Source organism: Pseudorca crassidens, chromosome 7 (genome assembly GCF_039906515.1).
Source record: "Pseudorca crassidens isolate mPseCra1 chromosome 7, mPseCra1.hap1, whole genome shotgun sequence".
NCBI lineage: Eukaryota > Metazoa > Chordata > Mammalia > Artiodactyla > Delphinidae > Pseudorca > Pseudorca crassidens.
In genome coordinates this window covers 107,717,987-107,736,063 of record NC_090302.1, presented here as the reverse complement: position 1 = coordinate 107,736,063, position 18,077 = coordinate 107,717,987, and the positions used below count along the sequence as shown (strand labels likewise).

The 18,077-nt window shown below is 51.1% G+C and overlaps 1 protein-coding gene across 1 annotated transcript in view; it reads left to right on the top strand.

Annotated features, from left to right (window-relative positions):
* The window catches only part of XKR6 (XK related 6), a 272,450-nt gene that overhangs the window by 148,509 nt on the left and 105,864 nt on the right, over positions 1-18,077 (top strand). The window lies entirely within an intron of this gene.

Sequence of the window (18,077 nt, the reverse complement as noted above, 5' to 3'; positions counted from 1 at the left end):
TTCCCTGGCAGGAAAAGGAGCTCCTGTCTCTGTGGAAGCCTTGCCTTCTCCCTCCCTGCCTGCCTGTGTCCCTGTGTCCCCCATCCCTGCAGGAGGGTGAGCGTTGAGGGCTGCACGTGTGTGTGCGGGTGTGTGTGCTGGGTGGGGAAGGCCAGCTGACAGGGAAGTCACAGTGGGGACCACCAGAGGAGCCTTCTGGACATGTCCATGGACTCTGGGCAGGCAGCGAGGGCTCTGCTTTCTGTATCAGCTGCAGACCTAGATGCTAAGTGGCCGCAGGCTGGTGGCCTCCGTCTCCCAGACCCCGTGCTTCTCCTCGTGGCTAGGATGATGGGGATGGCCAGACCAGCTGGGGCAGTCCCTGTGCGGCGCTGAGTGCTATAGATGGGTCACTTAGTCCACCCCTCCCAGGAACCAACTCTGCGAGGTAAGTAGTCATAATACCTCCCTTAGAGAGAAGCTTAGCGTAGTTAGTCCCACCGACCAGAGGAGGTAGGGGCTGGGATGGGGGTACCTGCCCTTCCTCACCTCCTGGGGTTATTGGGACAATCAGAACTGGATGGATAGAATTAACATTTATAAGAGTGAGTTTAGGGTGGAAAATATAATGTGAAGAACAAATAAGATATTTCCATGGGGAAGCAAAGGTCTTTGGAGTTGAGGTTAGAAAGCTAATGTCTTTTAGCAAGTTGCTCATCTTCCCCAAGCCTCAGTTTCCTCATCTGTAAAATGGGAAAACCATCACCCCATGTACTTACAAGACAGAGCTGGTGGCAGGGTGATGTGAGAGAACATTTGTAGATGTGTTTGATCAGCCACAAAGCACACTCCATGCTGGCTGTGGTGACAGAGAGAGGCCTAGGGCTCAGGCCATTGGGGGTGGGGGGGGAGTTCATTCATATGGTGGAAGTTTCTGGGGCTGTCTCTGTCTAAAGGAGGACGCATTCAAAGACGTACAAGATCCAGTGTCTGCCTCCAGGGGCTCTGTGGATGGCGGGCAAAGAGACCAGGACATGCATAACCAAAAATTAGCTCCTCAAGCCAGAGAGTGGGAAGTTTCTTAAAGGCAGAACTTCCGGAGAGCCCTAGGTAGGTGAAGGAAGGAGAAGTCAGGGCAGGCTGCATGGAGGAGGTGGGCAGCCTGGGAGGGGGAGGCTTGAATTCCCATTAGCAGTTTCCACGATGGCCTGCCTGGGAGACTTCCCCAACCCTGGCTTCTCATCCTTGTCCCACTGCGAGTCCTCCCACTTAGAGCGTTTGTCATTTTTCTTTTTCCCCCTTTTTCTTCAGCAGAAGTGCATTGGGCATGTATTATTTATGACAATTAAGTTAATACTTTATATTTTATAAGCTTAAATCTTTTATCGTCTCATAATGCATGGAGTCCCTGGGGAGCCAGCGTGCCCTGGGCACTCCATGGAGGTCCCACCTGAAAAGGAGCCCCTCTGGGTGGGCCTGGGCCATCCTGGGCTGGTGGGGGCACTGCGGCGCCCGGGGACCTGGCAGCGTGACGCGCAGGCTGCGTCCACCCCTGGACTGCAGCTTGGCAGCCGGGCCGCGCTCAGGCCGGGCTAGCTGGCGGGGCGGCCAGTGTCCGCCACCCACGTTCACTGAGTTCCAGAGACCCGGCAGGAGGAGGCATGTGTAGGGCCTTCTCAGGGCCCGAGTGCCAGGGGCGTCCGGCAGAGCTGCCCTACTTCTGCAACGTCAGGGGCCACGACGGGCCAACGCTGGGGACCCCGGTGTTAGTGGTAAGTGGACAAAGTGGTGCGAAGTGAAAAGGGCAGAGTGCAGGTGTGTCTCAGATGCTTCCTGTTGGTAAAGAGACGGAAATCAGACAGCGTGTTCCTCTTTGCTTGTGTGGGCATAAAGGGCTTCTACAGCGCTGGAATATGGTGCTGGCCTATGGGCCCCGGGGGCCGAGGTGGCAGGAGGGCCTTACACACACGTATGTGTAGTTTCTGTATTTATACACATAATCATGTGTGTATATATCTATTTGTATATCTATAATTTTTGGAACAGTTTGAGTATATTAAAGCCATCTTTAATGTCTTATTCCACCAATGGTGTGAAGCCCCAAGGTCTTGCCTTCCCTGGCCTGGGCCTGATGGAGGTGGGCTTGCCCTCAAGCCCCTGCCCGTCCCCCACTTCCCAGGGCTCCGGCCCTGCTCCCTCCTCTCCTGGGCGCTGACCTCCCTCACCATTCCCTCCTTCCCAGCCCTCTGCTCCTCCGCCCTGTCCTCGGGTCCTGGCCGGCTCCTGCTCTGGGACTGGTATCTTCTACCCCAACTCCCCTGCTCACTTGTCTCGTCTGGCCCAGCTGCTCAGCTGGTCTGTCCAATCCGTTTGTTCTGAGATGTTCATAGCTGATAATGATGTGTGTCCACCAGACCAGGCCCCTACCCCCAGACCGTGACAGCAGTACGTTCTCATGGGATGAAACTCGGAAAATATCAAACCTTGATTTCTGAATGACCCACAACCCCTACCCAGAGGTCATTGACTTTCACCTCTCGTTCCTTTCCTTTGTTTTGTTAACATTTGCTCGGTCAGCGTTATTTTCAAAAGCCAAGTTGATATTGTGCTCTCCCTACACTTTTCTCTTCTGCTTGTTTCCCCTGAATATTCTGTTACAAGCATTCTCCAAGTTTTTATGAACCCTTCATGAAAAACATTTCTAGAATTTATTATAGAGATGCACCGTACAGCGAACTGCTCCCTAGTTTCTAAACAGCATTTACACTCCAACAGCGGCTGGGGAAGTGGCCTCTAATTCCGATGGAAGGGACAGAATGTGCTGATGTCCGTAAAGAACCCAGAGCAGATGTCCAAGATGACACAGAGGGCCCTCATGTGTCTGCCTGACCAACACACACACCTGAATCTAGGAGGCCTCTTCAGGCCCCTAAATTCTGAGGTTTGGTTTTCTCTGTGAGAAAGCGACACATATGACCAATGATCCCCTTTAGATGGGAGGACAGGAGGCTGCTGGGGCCAGGAAGGAAGGAAGGAAGGCAGGAAGGGAGGGAGGGAGGAAAGGAGGAAGGAAGGGAGGGAGGGAGGGAGGGAGGGAGGAAAGGAAGGGAGGGAGGGAGGAAAGGAGGAAGGAAGGAAGGAAGGAAGGAAGGGAGGTGGAAGGGCAGTGGAAAGGGGGGTCTCCTTTGCCTGCCGGCTGCCCACCCTGTGCTTCTCATTGCAAAGCCTTGGCCTTTCTAAGGAACTGCCTGGGGTTACTCTTTCTTCATACTTCCTCCCCTCCCTAAACTGAGGGAGGTGGGGGACTGGCTGGAGCCAGGATGGAAAAGGTGAGTGATTGTTGAAAGGTGGGAAACCCCAGCCGTGGAGGCATGAATAATTCAGTGCATGAGCAGTTAGCAAGTTATGCTTTTAAGGAGTGAATGGGAAGCTTGTTCTGCTAACGGGCTGACATCCTTTTGCTCTTTGGAGAGCAGCTTCCCCGAGTTCCGTGGACTCCGGCGTGAGCACCCCGGTCTGCGTGCTGAGTGGGAGCACGGGCACAGGGAGGGCCTGGGACAATCGCTCATTCATTCAACAGACATGTATTCAAGCACCCGCTGTCCTGGGGGCTGTGCTGGGGAAGGGGTGAGTACAAATGAGAGTTGGCACAGATCCTTGTGGAGGACGTGTGGTCCTCAGGTGACCTCTCCTCCCCTCATACCCAGCAATCTCTTTCCTCCTGCTCACCGTGGATGAGTCTCTGCTCCAAGTGCTTTGTTGGTACCAGCCACGTCCCTGTCTGGGTTCCACTGTCCTCATCTGTAAAAGGACAGAGGCACACAGAGGTCCCTTGCGTCCTTCCAGCCCATAAACACTCGTCCCCCCCCCACAGGGGGTGTCTGGTAAGAGGGGAGGGGTGGGCTTGGCCCGACCATAGTGGTTGCAGGGCCCTCGAGGCTGCAGTTCCGCTTGGTTTCACTGGCCGGTCACTCCTTGTCACCCCAGGTCCTCAGCCTCGTTCCTTCGGTGGTGCCTGCCCCTGCCTTTTTTATCCCCACTTCGCCTCTTTTCTATTTCAAACCTGTAAGGTAGATCTGTAATGGGTTTTTGAGACTTGACTGCATTTGCATGTTTCCTCCTCTTGGCCTTTCATTGGTAAAGTGGGGTTGAGTGGTGAGCTGTTTCCTTTCTGGGCCTCTATGGCAGTTACCACCCTTCACTCTTCCTTCTGCCAAAGTCTCCTCCGGTCTCACGGGCTCCGGCTGGGCTCTGGTCCTCCCTGAACCCGTCGCTGTGGCTGGAGCTGAGAGACCTGCCCTCCCTGGAGCGGAGAGTGTGTGTGAACTGCGAGTTGGGGTTTTGGGGCTTCCATGGTAGAGAATGGGTGAACGTAACCAGGTAGCTAAAGCCACAGAAGCCCACCTAACCCCCTCTGGCCAAACTGAACAAAGCTAGTTATTCCTCCAAATCCCTGGAGGATGAGAGCCACGCAACTCATGAAACGACTCAAATTGCTTCTCCGAGTGCCTGAAGTGTATTCTTCCTCCCTCCCCTCCATTTATTAGTGTCCCCTGCACAACAAGTATTTCCCTGCTTCCTAGTTTAATTATACTTTAAAATACCTGTGTCACCTTGGGTGAATCCCCAAACCTCACGGGGATGCGGATCCCTTATCTATAAAATGAGAGGGCTGGCCTGAATTAGTAATTTTTTTCTAACACTTTTAAAACAGAGGCATCTTTTTCTCAAATTAAATCCGACACGAAGTCCCAAAATACAAAACAGATACCAATAATGTTCTCATTAAAAAAAAGGGTCCCCACCTTAAGACTTGGAATATTCACTTTTTATCAAGTCAGTAAATGAGAAAAATGGGTCCATCCAGACAACACTCATATTCGAAATTAGGGATTGTAGTTAATATATTTACACATCAGTCTTGGCATTTAATTACATCCATTGTGTGTGTGTGTGTGACACAGTCTTAAGAAAATCCTCATCAGCTCAAATCAGTAGTTGTAAGAGTTTTCTAACAGCTCAATTGATAATTGTTGAGCTGTTTCATCTTGAGTGAAACAGATCCAGAGACGCGATGGAGGGTATTGCATAATTGTCTTTTCACAGTAGAATCTCTAACCCATGTCCATTCCTTATCACGCATGTGAATAGGATACTAATCCAGACAAAACGCCACAGAAGGCACTAACGTCATCTGTGGAGTGATGAGAGCATGACGGGTTGCGTTTTATCTGAGGCTGCACATCTGCCTTTCATGCTGAGTCTGGAAGGTGTTTCAAGCTTATACATGCCTGGCGTTCTCTGAGCGCAGCCCATGGGAGCCTTCGGAGTGCCCAGGCTCTTGTGTTTAACAGGGCTGGGTGTGCCCAGTTCTGTGCTCACTAAAGACCTCTACACGGCCACGGCCATGTTCCAGGGAGTTCACATATGAGGGGCTTCCGGGTCCCACTGCACAAATGTGACATAAGCCCAAGTTAATGGTATTGGTGGCCTCTGAGGTGTCCAAATTTGGCACATAACTTAGAGCGTTAAGGTTGCTTTTCTTGTGGTTTGAAAACGTAGTTATATCGACTTAATGAGACTTGCCTTCAACTTCTTGAGAGCAGTGTTTCTCAGCTTTTATCGTGCGTCAGGTTTAGCGTGCCAAATTTTCAAAACGTAGCGTGCAGTCGCCTGGAGGGTCTGGTAAAGTTCAGATTCTTGGGCCGCACCCACAGTGATGTGACTCAGCAGGTCTGCGGGAGCCTGAGAATTTGCATTCTTGACCGGCTCCCGGGTGATGCTGACACTGGCCCACAGTGAGTGGTGAGATTCTAGTTCAACAGCTTGAAAATGACCTGGTCAGAGATCTCTGTGGGGTCCTTCTTACTTTAAACACATATGACTCGCTGAGGTGGGACACAGAGGGTATTTCTCTAGGTCCCCCTCCTTTCACAATTCCAGCACAGATGACCACCTAGGAGAGCAGACTAGAAACTTTCTGAAAGTCCTGTAAGCTCTAAAATGCTCTTCTCTCTGCCAGTGAGGAAGGGGCTTTCACAGGTAACTTTCAGTCAGACACAGAGGAGCACTAGATGCAGAGTCAGACCTGCCTTTCTCCTTGCCAGGAGCTGCGGCGCTTCGAGGAGACCCCTCACCTCGCCGTGCCCAGTGTCCTCGTCTGCAGCGTCAACTGACTAATCTCCTCCTGCCTTCCGCACAGGAGGATGGATCTGAAAGTGTTTTGTATGCAGACCTACCACTGTCCGTACACCCGTGAGGAGCCCTTACTATCAATATCTGTGAAACCCTTTCTCCTGCTATTTCTGGGCAGCACGGGACACTTGAGGCCTCTGAATTCTTTCTTTTTCTCTTTTTTTGTTTGTTTGTTTTTTGCGGTACGTGGGCCTCTCACTGTTGTGGCCTCTCCCGTTGTGGAGCACAGGCTCCGGACGCGCAGGCTCAGTGGCCATGGCTCACGGGCCCAGCCGCTCCGCGGCATGAGGGATCCTCCCGGACCGGGGCACAAACCCGTGTCCCATGCATCGGCAGGCGGACTCCCAACCACCGCACCACCAGGGAAGCCCTGAATTCTTTCTTCATCAAGAACCCTGCGATGCGGCTCAGGTTCCAGAAGTGTAGCTGCAGAGCAGAACTCACTCTCGGGCCTCGGGGTCCCCCTCCAGGGTACCCTTTGTGTGGGTGCACGGAGCCCAGCTCACCCCACATGATCCTCTGCCCCAGGGGGCGGGGTCAGACAAGCCTGTCTGGGTGCCGAGATCCGGCCTCGTGCTCCACTGCTCCTGGAGCCACACTCTGCTCAGGGCCCAAAGCAAAGGACCCCGTCGGTGACTTGGTCTCCTGGCTCCTGCGGGCTGTTGAGGGGCGGGAGCGGCCGCGACTCGGGAAGATGACTCGATGGTACTGCTGATGCTGGCGGTGATGCCGATGGTGCGAGCTGGAAATGGGGTGCTACGTCATCGCTGTCATCGTCATCATCATCATCCGAGCAGCCACCAGGTTGTGGGGCTGGGCACCGGGCTGCGCGCGTCGTACTTTGTCTCTCGACCTCAGGGCAGCCCCTTAAGGTAAGTGTCATCATCCCCATTTGACAGATGAGGAGACTGAGGCTCAGAGAGGATCTGCAACTGACCCAAAGTCACACTGCTACTAAGCACGTATGGATCTGAAACTCAAGAGTCTTTGGGGCACCTGCCGGTGGCCAGCACATCAGCAACGCACCCCAGGGGAAGCCTGTGTTGATTCATTGGTGCAAGGGAGCAGGCAAGGCTGGGCTGGGATATGTGGAGGTGAGCATGCTGAGGTCATTAAATGTCACACGTACACCCTTGCCATCTGTCAGCCCTGTCCCCATCAAAGGCCGGGGGACGGGGAGGTAAGAGGGTAGACAGGCCTGGCAGCCACTGGCCTCCCTGGGTGCTGGCGCCCTTAGGGGCCGGAGCTCAGGGCCAAGATCGTCTCCCATCCCGTCCAGTTTTAAGCTGCCATCAAGCTGACCTCCGTAAGATGCACGCCGCCCCCTTCCTGGAAAGCCCCCTAGGGCTCCCTGTTGCGTATAAGGTCAGAGCCAGGCTGCTCAGCCCAGCGTGAGGCCCGTGTCTCTGACTCGCTGGCCCTGCGCCCTGTGTGGCCCCGTCCCACCTGGAGCTTCCTCTTGTTTCCCATAAACGTCCTCAACACTTTGCCTTTTGGCCTTTGCTCATGCTTTCATCTCTGCCCTCAGTGTCCTTCTCCTTATTTAGTTTGGGCAAGTCCTCATCCTGCAAAGCTCAGTTAAATTTCCTGTGCTCCATACCGTCTTCCTTGACCTCTGAGACCCTCCAGGCTTCCTGCTTCTCTCCTCTGGACTCCCTCAGCCCCTCCTCTGTTACCCTCACCTCGCACTCACCACTTTCCCATAGTCTCCTTTCCTCCTCCGCCCAGGATGTGTGCTTGTCGAAGGTGGGAACTTTGTCTGGTTTGGTTGTGGTCCTGGACAGCGATCTGCAGACAGCTGGCACTCAGCACATCACTGTGGAAGAAATGACAGGCGATGCTAGGGTGGCAGGCACACTGCTCTTGGAATTTGAGGATCTGGGTCTAGTACTGGCTCCCTGTGTGGATCTGCGTAATTCACCCACAGAGGGAGCTTTCCGATGCAGGTGTTCTCAGACTGCTCTTGGAGCAACTCTGGTCCAGGTGGACTTTGGGGCAGGTCCTTTCTTTTTTTTTAAATTGAAGTATAGTTGACTTACAATGTTGTGTTAGTTTCTGCTATATATATATATATACACATATATATAATTTTTCATATTCTTTTCCATTACAGGTTATTACAAGATATTGAATATAGTTCTCTGTTCTATACAGTAGGACCTTGCTGTTTATCTATTTTACATATAGTAGTTTGTATGTGCTAATCCCACACTCCTAATTTATCCACTCCCCTCCCTTTCACCTTTGGTAACCATAAGTTTGTTTTGTATGTCTGTGAGTCTGTTTCTGTTTTATAAATGAATTCATTTGTATCATATTTTAGATTCCACATATAAGTGGTAGCTACCACTTATATGTGGAATCTAAAATATGATACAAATGAATTCATTTGTCTTACTCTATCTGATTTACTTCACTGAGTATTGTAATCTCTAGGTCCATCCATGTAGCTGCAAATGGCATTATTTCATTCTTTTTTTATGGCTGAGTAGCATTCCATTGTGTATATATGTACCACATCTTCTTTATCCATTCCTCTGTCGATGGACATTTAGGTTGCTTCCATGTCTTGCCTATCGTAAATAGTGCTGCAATGAGCATTGGGGTGCATGTATCTTTTCTAATTATGGTTTTCTCCAGGTATATGCCCAGGAGTGCAATTGCTGGATCATATGGTAGCTCTATTTTTAGTTTTTTGAGGAACCTCCATACTGTTCTCCATAGTGGCTGCACCAATTTACATTCCCACCAACAGTGTAATAGGGTTCCCTTTTCTCCACACCCTCTCCAGCATTTATTGTTTGTGCACTTTTTAATGATGACCTTTGTGACTGGTGTGAGGTGATACCTCATTGTAGTTTTGATTTGCATCTCTCTAATAATTAGTGATGTTGAGCATCTTTTCATGTGCCTTTTGGCCATCTGTATGTCTTCTTTGGAGAAATGTCTAAGTAGGTCTTCTGACCATTTTTTGACTGGCTTTTTTGTTTTTTTCTTACTGAGTTGTATGAGCTGTTTGTACATTTTGGAAATTAAGCCCTTGTCAGTCACATCGTTTGCAAGTATTTTCTCCCATCCTGTGGGTTGTCTTTTCATTTTTTATAATAGTTTCCTTTGCTGTGCAAAAGCTTATAAGTTTGATTAGGTCCCATTTGTTTATTTTTGCTTTTATTTCTATCGTCTTGGGAGACTGACCTAAGGAAACATTGCTACGATTTATGTCAGAGAATGTTTTGCCTGTGTTCTCTTCTAGGAGTTTTATGGTGTCCTGTCTTATATTTAAGTCTTTAAGCCATTTTGAGTTTATTTTTGTGTGTGGTGTGAGGTAGTGTTCTAACTTCATTGATTTACATGCGTCTTTCCAGCTTTCCCAACACTGCTTGACGAAGAGACTTTTTTCTCCATTGCATATTTTGAGGCAGGTCCTTTCTGAGTCTGAGGGGCTAGTAGAGCTGTGAGGGGAAGAAGGGGCTATGGAGCAGTGCCCACAGTGGGTGAGGCAGGAGCCATCACCATCGTTACCATCCTGATCATTATTATCACCTTCATCATCTCATCGTCACCCTCATGATTATTACCACCATTATCATCACCATCATCATCATTATTCCCGTCGTGGTCATGACCATGATCATCATTATTATCACCATTACCATCATCACCGTCATGATCATCACAGCCACCATCACCAGCAAAGCCACCACCACTCCTCAGTGCTCACTAGGGGCCATGGCTTGTACTAATGCCTCTATGGACATTGTCTCCTTCAGTCTTCTCAAGAGCCTTGTGAGGTGGGTCCCGGGAGTACAGGAGGGGCAGGGCTCAGAAGGATGCCTGGCCATGCCCTGGAGCAGACGCTGGGTGCTCGAGTCTGTGGATGGCTCAGGTGCCGAGCCATCCTGCTGCGGAATGAACCTGCGCCTTCTCTGGTGAGCCTGGAGTGAGCATATGGGGTGCTTGCCCCTTGATATCCATTCCTTCGCCCAGCACGTCTCTATTACAAGCCGTCTTCGTACCAGATGCCAGGTTTGAATTTGATCCAGGCCAACATTTTTTTTTCCATTTTCACAAAACAAAGATTTTCTTTTTCCTTTCCTCAACCTCTCCCTCCCCAACGTAAACTCCTGTGAAAATAGCACGCGTAGCTGAGCCTCAGGCCAATTTGTGTCTCGGTGCTCAGCACACACACTCCATCTTTCACACCACAAACAGCTTTGCTCGGAAGAAATATGTTTTCCCTCTGCAAAACTGCCATTTCAGGCCAACACATAGAAGGCAGAAAGAGACTACTTCACTTTTTCTTCCCCTGGAAGAACCCACCAAGATGTTGTTTTCCCTTGCTTTTTCTGGCGGGGAGATATTCTTTGACAGCTTTCGTTGCTATCTGGCTCTCAGCCCTACGTCTAGTGCCAAGTTGTGAAGGAAGCAAAGGAAAAACTAGATGAGCAAAGGCAAGATTCCCCTAGAGGGGCACCAGAGCGCTGGAACTCAGGAGTTATAAGGGACCTCGTGGTAAACCCTGTCTCCTGACCCCCCACCAGGAGCTCCCTCTCAGAAGCCCTGGATGGGGATACCCCTATGGCAGGGCACGGGCTACCTGCTGGGGGTCCCGAGGTGCACTCATTCAACACACATCCTCCCACACTTTCTTCCTACAGGCTGGAGACTGGGGGCCAGGGGCTTTGGGGTTACAAAAATGAATCAGTCATGGATTCTGCCTCCATTCTTTCTAGTCTAGTAGGGAGTGAAGATTTGTATATTTATTTACTGTAACGTTGAGTAGAAATGAGATGTATTGACTGGGAAGTGTGAATAAAGTCCTAGTTTCACATGTGAGGTTCATTTTAGCCAGGGAAGTGGTGGTGGTGGGGGTTTGGGGGAGGAGCTGGCACTCAATCTGAGCGTGACTTTCCAGCGGGGTCCTTGCAGGTGCACTGGAATTGGCTGCTGTGAGCCTCGCCTTCATTTGCCCTCCCTCTTCTCCCTCGTCCAGCTCGATGTGAATCCCTCCTTGTGTGTATGGCAGGTCTTCAGGTGCTGGCGGACAGCTGCTGAGTGTTCCTGAGTCTCCACTTTTCTGGGCTTGTTTCCTGGACCCTCACAGCCTTGTGGTTCTGTTCTCATGGCCCGTCTCCATAGTGGGAGTGGAGTGGCTTCCCGAGCCAGGAGCCCCTGTGGGCCATGCTGGTCTTTGCAGGGCTTGTGTGGTCAGACCTCATCGCTCAGCAGCCTTCTAGACGCAAGAGAAACCACTGAGCTAGCACAACCCAAAGGAGCTATCCCATGAGACCCAAGGCAAGAGTGCAGCTTGGGCCTTGGGGTCACCATGGACCAGGAGGTGGACGTCCAAAGGATCCCAGGCACCTCCCTCCGCCTGCCCCCCTCAGCATTTTCTCTTTCAGTGCCAGATTCTGTTGGGCTCAGTTTGGGTCAAGTGCTCTTCTGGTGACAGGGAGGGATCAGGGGAAGGGCCTCTGATTGGCCCAGCCTGAGTCAGTCCGTTTCTGGCCAAACCAACAGTAGCCAGTGGACAGGGTCATCTCCTCAAGGCTGGCAGGGCCCACCCCATGGTGGGGGAGGGGCGGTTAGAGAGATGGGAGGTTCACTGTGGGCCGGGGAGATGGCCGCTGGGCGTCCCCTATGCCAGCTCTGCTTTTACCAGTTGTGCCTGGGTCTCCATTGTCTAGCCTTTAAAATGGTAACAGGACCACCTACTCCATAGTGTTCTTGTAATAATTACATGGGACAGCACGCAGAGCGTTTCCATAGTCCTGGCACGTGGCTCCCATCTGTTAAACGGTAGCGACCTGTGTGCTGGATGATGGGTCTGAGGGAGGCTTTCCCTGGCTGGTCTCCCCATCCGGGGGCTTTCAGATGAGGGTATCGAAGTAGGGAGGCTTCAGCTCACACCATCCCCACCTCCACACCTTGGAGATCGTTGTTATGGCTGGTTAGCAGTCTGTGCCATGAGTCTTCTGACGTGCCCAGCAGGGCCCGCTTCCCTCCTGCCCAACAGGAGGCTGAGCCAGGGGAACCTGGTCCTGTCCTCAGAACCACAAGGACATCAACTGAGTCGTCTGCCCACACCCCCAACCCACTGCCCCGCCAGAAACATCCCTTCGACTTGCAAGGTCTCAGGTTCTAAGGGACCCTTGCAGGGGGTCATTGCTGGTGGACTGTCATTCAGACACAAGCCATATTTCTCAAGAGGAAGGTTATATTTTACTGGGGCTTGTCACTAGAATTATTTTCTACTTTTGAGTTGATTCGGGTATTCAGTCTGAGGATTTCTGGGTGCCTCCTCCCTGTAAAACACCCTTTTGGTGCACAGAGGACTCCGGCTACTAGGAGTTAGGAGAAAAGAAAACAATGGCTGCACAGGGTTCTGGCTTCAGGCAGTCTGGAAGGAGCAATCCCGTGAGGCCGACGTTCTCAGGACAATTGTCCTGGCATGGCTGGATTTGGGACCATTCTGGAGGACCTGTTGGCATCCAGATGGAAAGGGAAAAGGGATGAGGGCATTTCAGGCCAGGGGACGGTATGTGGAGCCAGTCGGAGAGGGAAGTGAGCCCGGCTTGGGCAGGAGAGAGAGAGGGAGCTGGCTGGGCTGGGGTGGAGGTGTGTGCAGGGTGAGCTGAGACAGGCACAGGGTGGGAGCCCGGATTACTGCAGATCGTGACTACCGAATAAAGAATGGTCTTAATTCAGCGAGCACTCGGGAGCCATAGCAGGTTGTGGAGTGACGTGTGTATGTGGCTTGGGTGTTATTATTGCTGCAGATTTGTGTGTAGGATGGACTGGTAGACCAGTTAGACCAGCGGTCCCCAACCTTTCTGGCACCAGGGACTGTATAAGACAATTCTTCCACGGACGGGGGTGTGGGGGATGGCTCAGGCGGAAATGCGAGCGATGGGGGGCGGCAGATGAAGCTTCGCTCCCCCGCCCTCTGCTCACCTCCTGCTGTGCGGCCCGGTTCCTAACAGGCCCTGGGCCACTACCCCCGGGGGCTGGGGACCCCTGAGTTAGACTATAACAATTGTTCCAAAGTGGATGGAAAATAGCTCCAACCAGCATGGTGCAGCAGGGATGAAAAGGAAAGGATTAGTCCAAGAGCAGTTTTTTATTTTTAATTAAAAAAAAATTTCTTTATTGGAATATAGCTGATTTACAGTATTGTGTGTTTCTACTGTACAGCAAAGTGAATCAGTTACATATACAACTATCCACTCTTTTTTAGATTCTTTTCCCATAGAAGCCATTACAGAGTGTTGAGTAGAGTTCCCTGGGGTATGCAGTAGGTCTTTATTGGTTACCTATTTTATATATAGTAGTGTGTCCAAGAGAAGTTTTGAAGGGAAAATTGCGAGGTGAGAATATGAGTAAGAGGAGTTAGAGAATCTCAGGTTTCAGACAGGCAGGAGGGCAAAGGGAAGCCCACTGAGGACATGGGGGTGGGTGGCTTGGCGAGGGAGACCGTGAGGTCCTTTACTTGACATGCTGAATGTCGTCGTCTGCTTGGGCTGCTACAACAAAAACCATAGGCGGAGGGGATTACACAACAAACGTATTTCTCATGGTTCTGGAGGCTGGGAGTCCAAGATCAGGGTGCCAGTGTAGTTGGGTTCTGATGAGAACCCTCCTGGTCCACAGACAGCTGCCTCTGGCCATGTCCTAATATGGTGGAGAGGGGCAGCTCTGGCTCCGTCATCTTCTAAAGGCCCTGGTCTCTCATGACCTCGTGGAACCCGAATCACCTCCCAGTCACCCACCTCCAAATCCCGTCTTATTGAGCGTTAGGGCTTCAGCACATGAATTTGGGGGGACACAGCATTTGGTCCATAACACTGAATATGAGGGGGCAGCAAGGGCCTTCTAAAGGGAGAAATGCTAAGGATGGTCAGTGTTATCAAGGGAGTTGCAGGTCCTCACACAAAGCCAGGTTGGGTATAGGACTTGGGGGGTCATCAGCCCAGAAGGAAAATTGGGGCTGCGAGGGTGCAGGGCCTGGGAGGAAGGGCCGTGGAGAGAATGGCAGAGAAACAAGGCGGGATTCTTGGGGACAGCTCGTTTAGGAGGAGAGAGCACTGCCTGTGACACAGGACTGGAGGGTCATTGAGGGCTCAGGCAGCATCTGCTGACGGCTGCCGGGGAGGCACCAGGCGCAGGCATGATTGCAGGTGAGTGAGGTGTGGTCCTGGCTCTTAAGGAGCTCACAGCTGAGAAAGATGGAGAGACACGTACCAGCAGCCTCCCAACCCAAGGCTCACTGCAGAGGGTTCACATCCCACCACTTCCACCCAGCAGCAGGGTGACCTTGGGCAAGCCACTGGACATGTCAGAGCCTCAGTTTCTACATGTGTAAACAGGGAGAATGACAGTCCCACCCACAGGGCTGCTCTGAGGATTGATGGGCTGGTACATGGGAAGAGCTCTGCCCGGTGCCCGGCTCTTGTTAAGTGCTTGCCATTAGCATAATGATTATTAAGGAGCAACGTTATATAGTGTACTGAGTGCTAAATGCAGCCTGCAGGGGCACCTGTAAGATTGGGCAGCTGGGTAGGCAGGGGGCACAAAGCCGGGTCCCTAGAAACAAGAAAACATGGCGTCAGCTCATCGAAGGTACTGCGGTCTCATTCCCTGCTGCTGGGAGTGCAGAAACAGTGCAGCCACTTCGGAGGACAGTTTGGCAATTTAGACAAAACTAAATATATTCTCACCATACGATCTAGCAACTGCGCTCCTTGGTATTTACCCAAAGGAACTGAAAACTTATGTTCACACAAAAACCTGCGTGTGGATGTTTATAACAGCTTCATTCATAATTGGCAAAACTTGGAAGCCACCAACATGTCTCTCAGTAGGTGAATGGGCAAATGCACTGTGGTACGTCCAGACGATGGAATATTATTCGGCAATAAAAAGAAATGAGCTCTGAAGCCACTGAAAGACATGGAGGAACCTTAAAAGCATCTTAAGGTGAAAGAAGTCAACCTGAAAAGACTACATATCGTTTGATTTCAGCTATATGAGATTCTAGGAAAGGCAAAACTATGCAGGCAGTAAAAAGACCAGTGGTTGCCAGAGGTTGGGGGGAAGGAGGGATGAATAGGTGGAACACAGGGGATTTCAAGGGGGCCGAAGCTACTCTGCGTGATACTGTAATGGTGGATACATGTCATTGTACATTTGTCCAGACCCACAGAATGGACAACACCAAGAGTGACCTCTAATGCACACTGTGGACTTTGGGTGACTATGACGTGTCAGTGTAGGTTCTTCCGTGGTACGAAACGGACCACTCTGGTGGGGGATGGTGATAGTGGAGGAGGCTGTGTGTAGGGGAGCAGGGACTATTATGGGAAACCCCTGTACCTTCCATTCAGTTTCACTCTGAACCTGAACCTGCTCCATGAAACAAAGTCTGTTATTTTAAAAATAGCAGAAAGGAGTGTGGCCGTGCAGAAGGCCAGTCCTCACTTTAAATAGTGAATTGTCGTTTGAGCATTGACGGTTCAGAGACCGCAGCGTCGAGCCCGGGGGATGCAGAGAGGAGGGTGGGCCCTCAGGAGCCACTCTCATTGTGCTGGTGATGCCGCACAGAGGGGGCACCATGATATAGGGGCGCGGGGAGCAGCACCTGGAAGAAGGGGGCTCCCAGCGCAGCCTCGGGGGGCTGTAACTGTGGGCCTTGAAGGCAAGAGGCACTGGACGGAGGGGTCGTTCTCAGGCTGTGCCACAGGACGGGCACTGACACCGCCCGAATGCCACGTCCTCCCTCTCCTTCCATTCTTCCTGCACCACGTCAGGGATGCGTGAGTCCCGTGGCACAGGTGAGGAAGCCGGTGAGCCCTTGAGCCTCTGACCCAAATGAGCTGTGTGGTGTGACGTGGGCCAGTTCACCACATCTCTGAGCCTTGGTTACTTTGGCTTTAAAATGGGGCCAATGCCTGCTTTGTAGAATTGTGGTGAGAATTAAATGATGTAACAGATACGAATGTTCTAGATCTGTGCTGGCCAATAAAATATAACGTGGACCAGAAATGTGAGCCACGTTCGGGATTTTACATTTTCTGGTAGCCACATTCAAAAAAATAGAGAAGTAGGTGAAATTAATTTTAATAACATATATGTAAAATGATGTTTCACTTAATCCAGTGTGTAAAAAATTATCATTTAAATGTCATCGGCATAACATTTGTTCATGAGATAGTTACACTTTTTTTGGACTAAATCTTTGATATCTGGTGTGTGTTTAGTGCTCACAACACATCTCAGTTCGGACCAGGCACATTTCCCAGGCTCACTGGCCACGTGTGGCCAGAGGCTGCCATACTGAAGAGTGCAGCTGTTCATAAATATAGGCAGTTTATATTTCTCCCTCTACAATATCACAGTCCAGAGCTTCGCTAATCACTCATCCAGTCACAGTCTATCTAGCGTGTATTAGTATTATTAGATCAAGAGCTCTATTTCATGCACCATGATTGTATATTCATAAATTCTAACTCATGAATTCACAAACTTGCAATCACAGGCCTGTGCAAACACAGGAATTAGGCTTTTGTTCCCGAAGCAATTTGTGTTCACCTCTTTGGGAGTATTCACCAAGCTGGGCATGTGTTCAGGCTAGTGTGTGAATCACTGTCTCCCCTGACACTGCCCCAACTCTAAGCCTCTTGGAGGGAAAAGATGTGTCTCCTGCATCCCTCCATCTCCGCACCAACCCCTCCCTGCATCCAGAGTGTCTAGATCCTAGCCGGCCCAAGCAGGTTTTCAATAGGCATTTTTTGAATAGACTCCATCAACCAAAGTATCAGTTCCTTTTAGAAGTGAAGCATATTGTAAAGAAAAGGCTCTAAAGTCAGATTATGTAAAAATGTGTTGAAAGGCAGCAGGGACATCAAATGTAACCAGTGGATTGAAGTTTCTTTTCGAGTAGACGTGCGTCTGGCAGAGGTGAGTGCAGGGTGCCGGCAGATGGGTGTGTGTGCGGGAGGTGAGGCCGGAACAGAAGTGTCTGGAAATTTGTCGCAGGCATTTGAACTTTTGATGAAATGAATTCTGTCTCACCCGCTTGTGACACGCTCCAATCAGCTCAAAGGTCTTATAGAAGGTGGGAGCTCCCTGTTCTCCCTGTTCATGTCAGAGCCGTCATCCGGGGACATCTGACCCCTTGACGCCTCCTGCACCTTCAGTTGCTGGTATCCACGGGGACTCAGAGACAGCCATGCTAGGGAGCAGGCTTTGATCAGCTTAGTGGTGACCGTGCAACCGGGCCAGCAATGGCTGCTACCCCACCCCAGGACATGCCTGCAACCCCAGGGAAGGAGGGACAGCCCAGTTCTGGGCGTTCCCAGGGCTCAAAATGCCCATTCTTTGCAGCTCTCTGCTCACCTGTACTGTCTCTTTGAGAAGCATTCATTCTACACTCTCTTCCACATTCTAAGGGCCGCCATGGGGGCCAGCAGAAGCGGCACCTGCCAGCAGGTAGTGGAAATGTGGGAGGGCACCTCATAGAAGCCTGGGTCATTTGGCCTCATGGACAGAGGTGGGATAGTCCTGGCAGGAATGAAATCCTGGTGAGCAAGGCATGAGGCGGGGCTGAGGACAGCCACATACGTGGTGTACGTTGGTTTGTTAATCCCAGTAACAAATTTCTACTACCAGTTATCGAATGTTTATTATGTACCAGACAGGTTACTAAGCACCTTACATGGATTACGTCCTCTGATCCTTGGCGCATCCCTGCAATAAGGTTCTGTTGTGTTCCTGTTTCACTGATGAGGAGACAGACTCAAGGTAACTTGTCTCAGGTCACCCAGATGGGCAGCTTTGGGTGATGGGGGGCAAGGGGACAGGGATCAACAGCCCAATGAAAAACGGTGAACATTTGGATGGAGAGT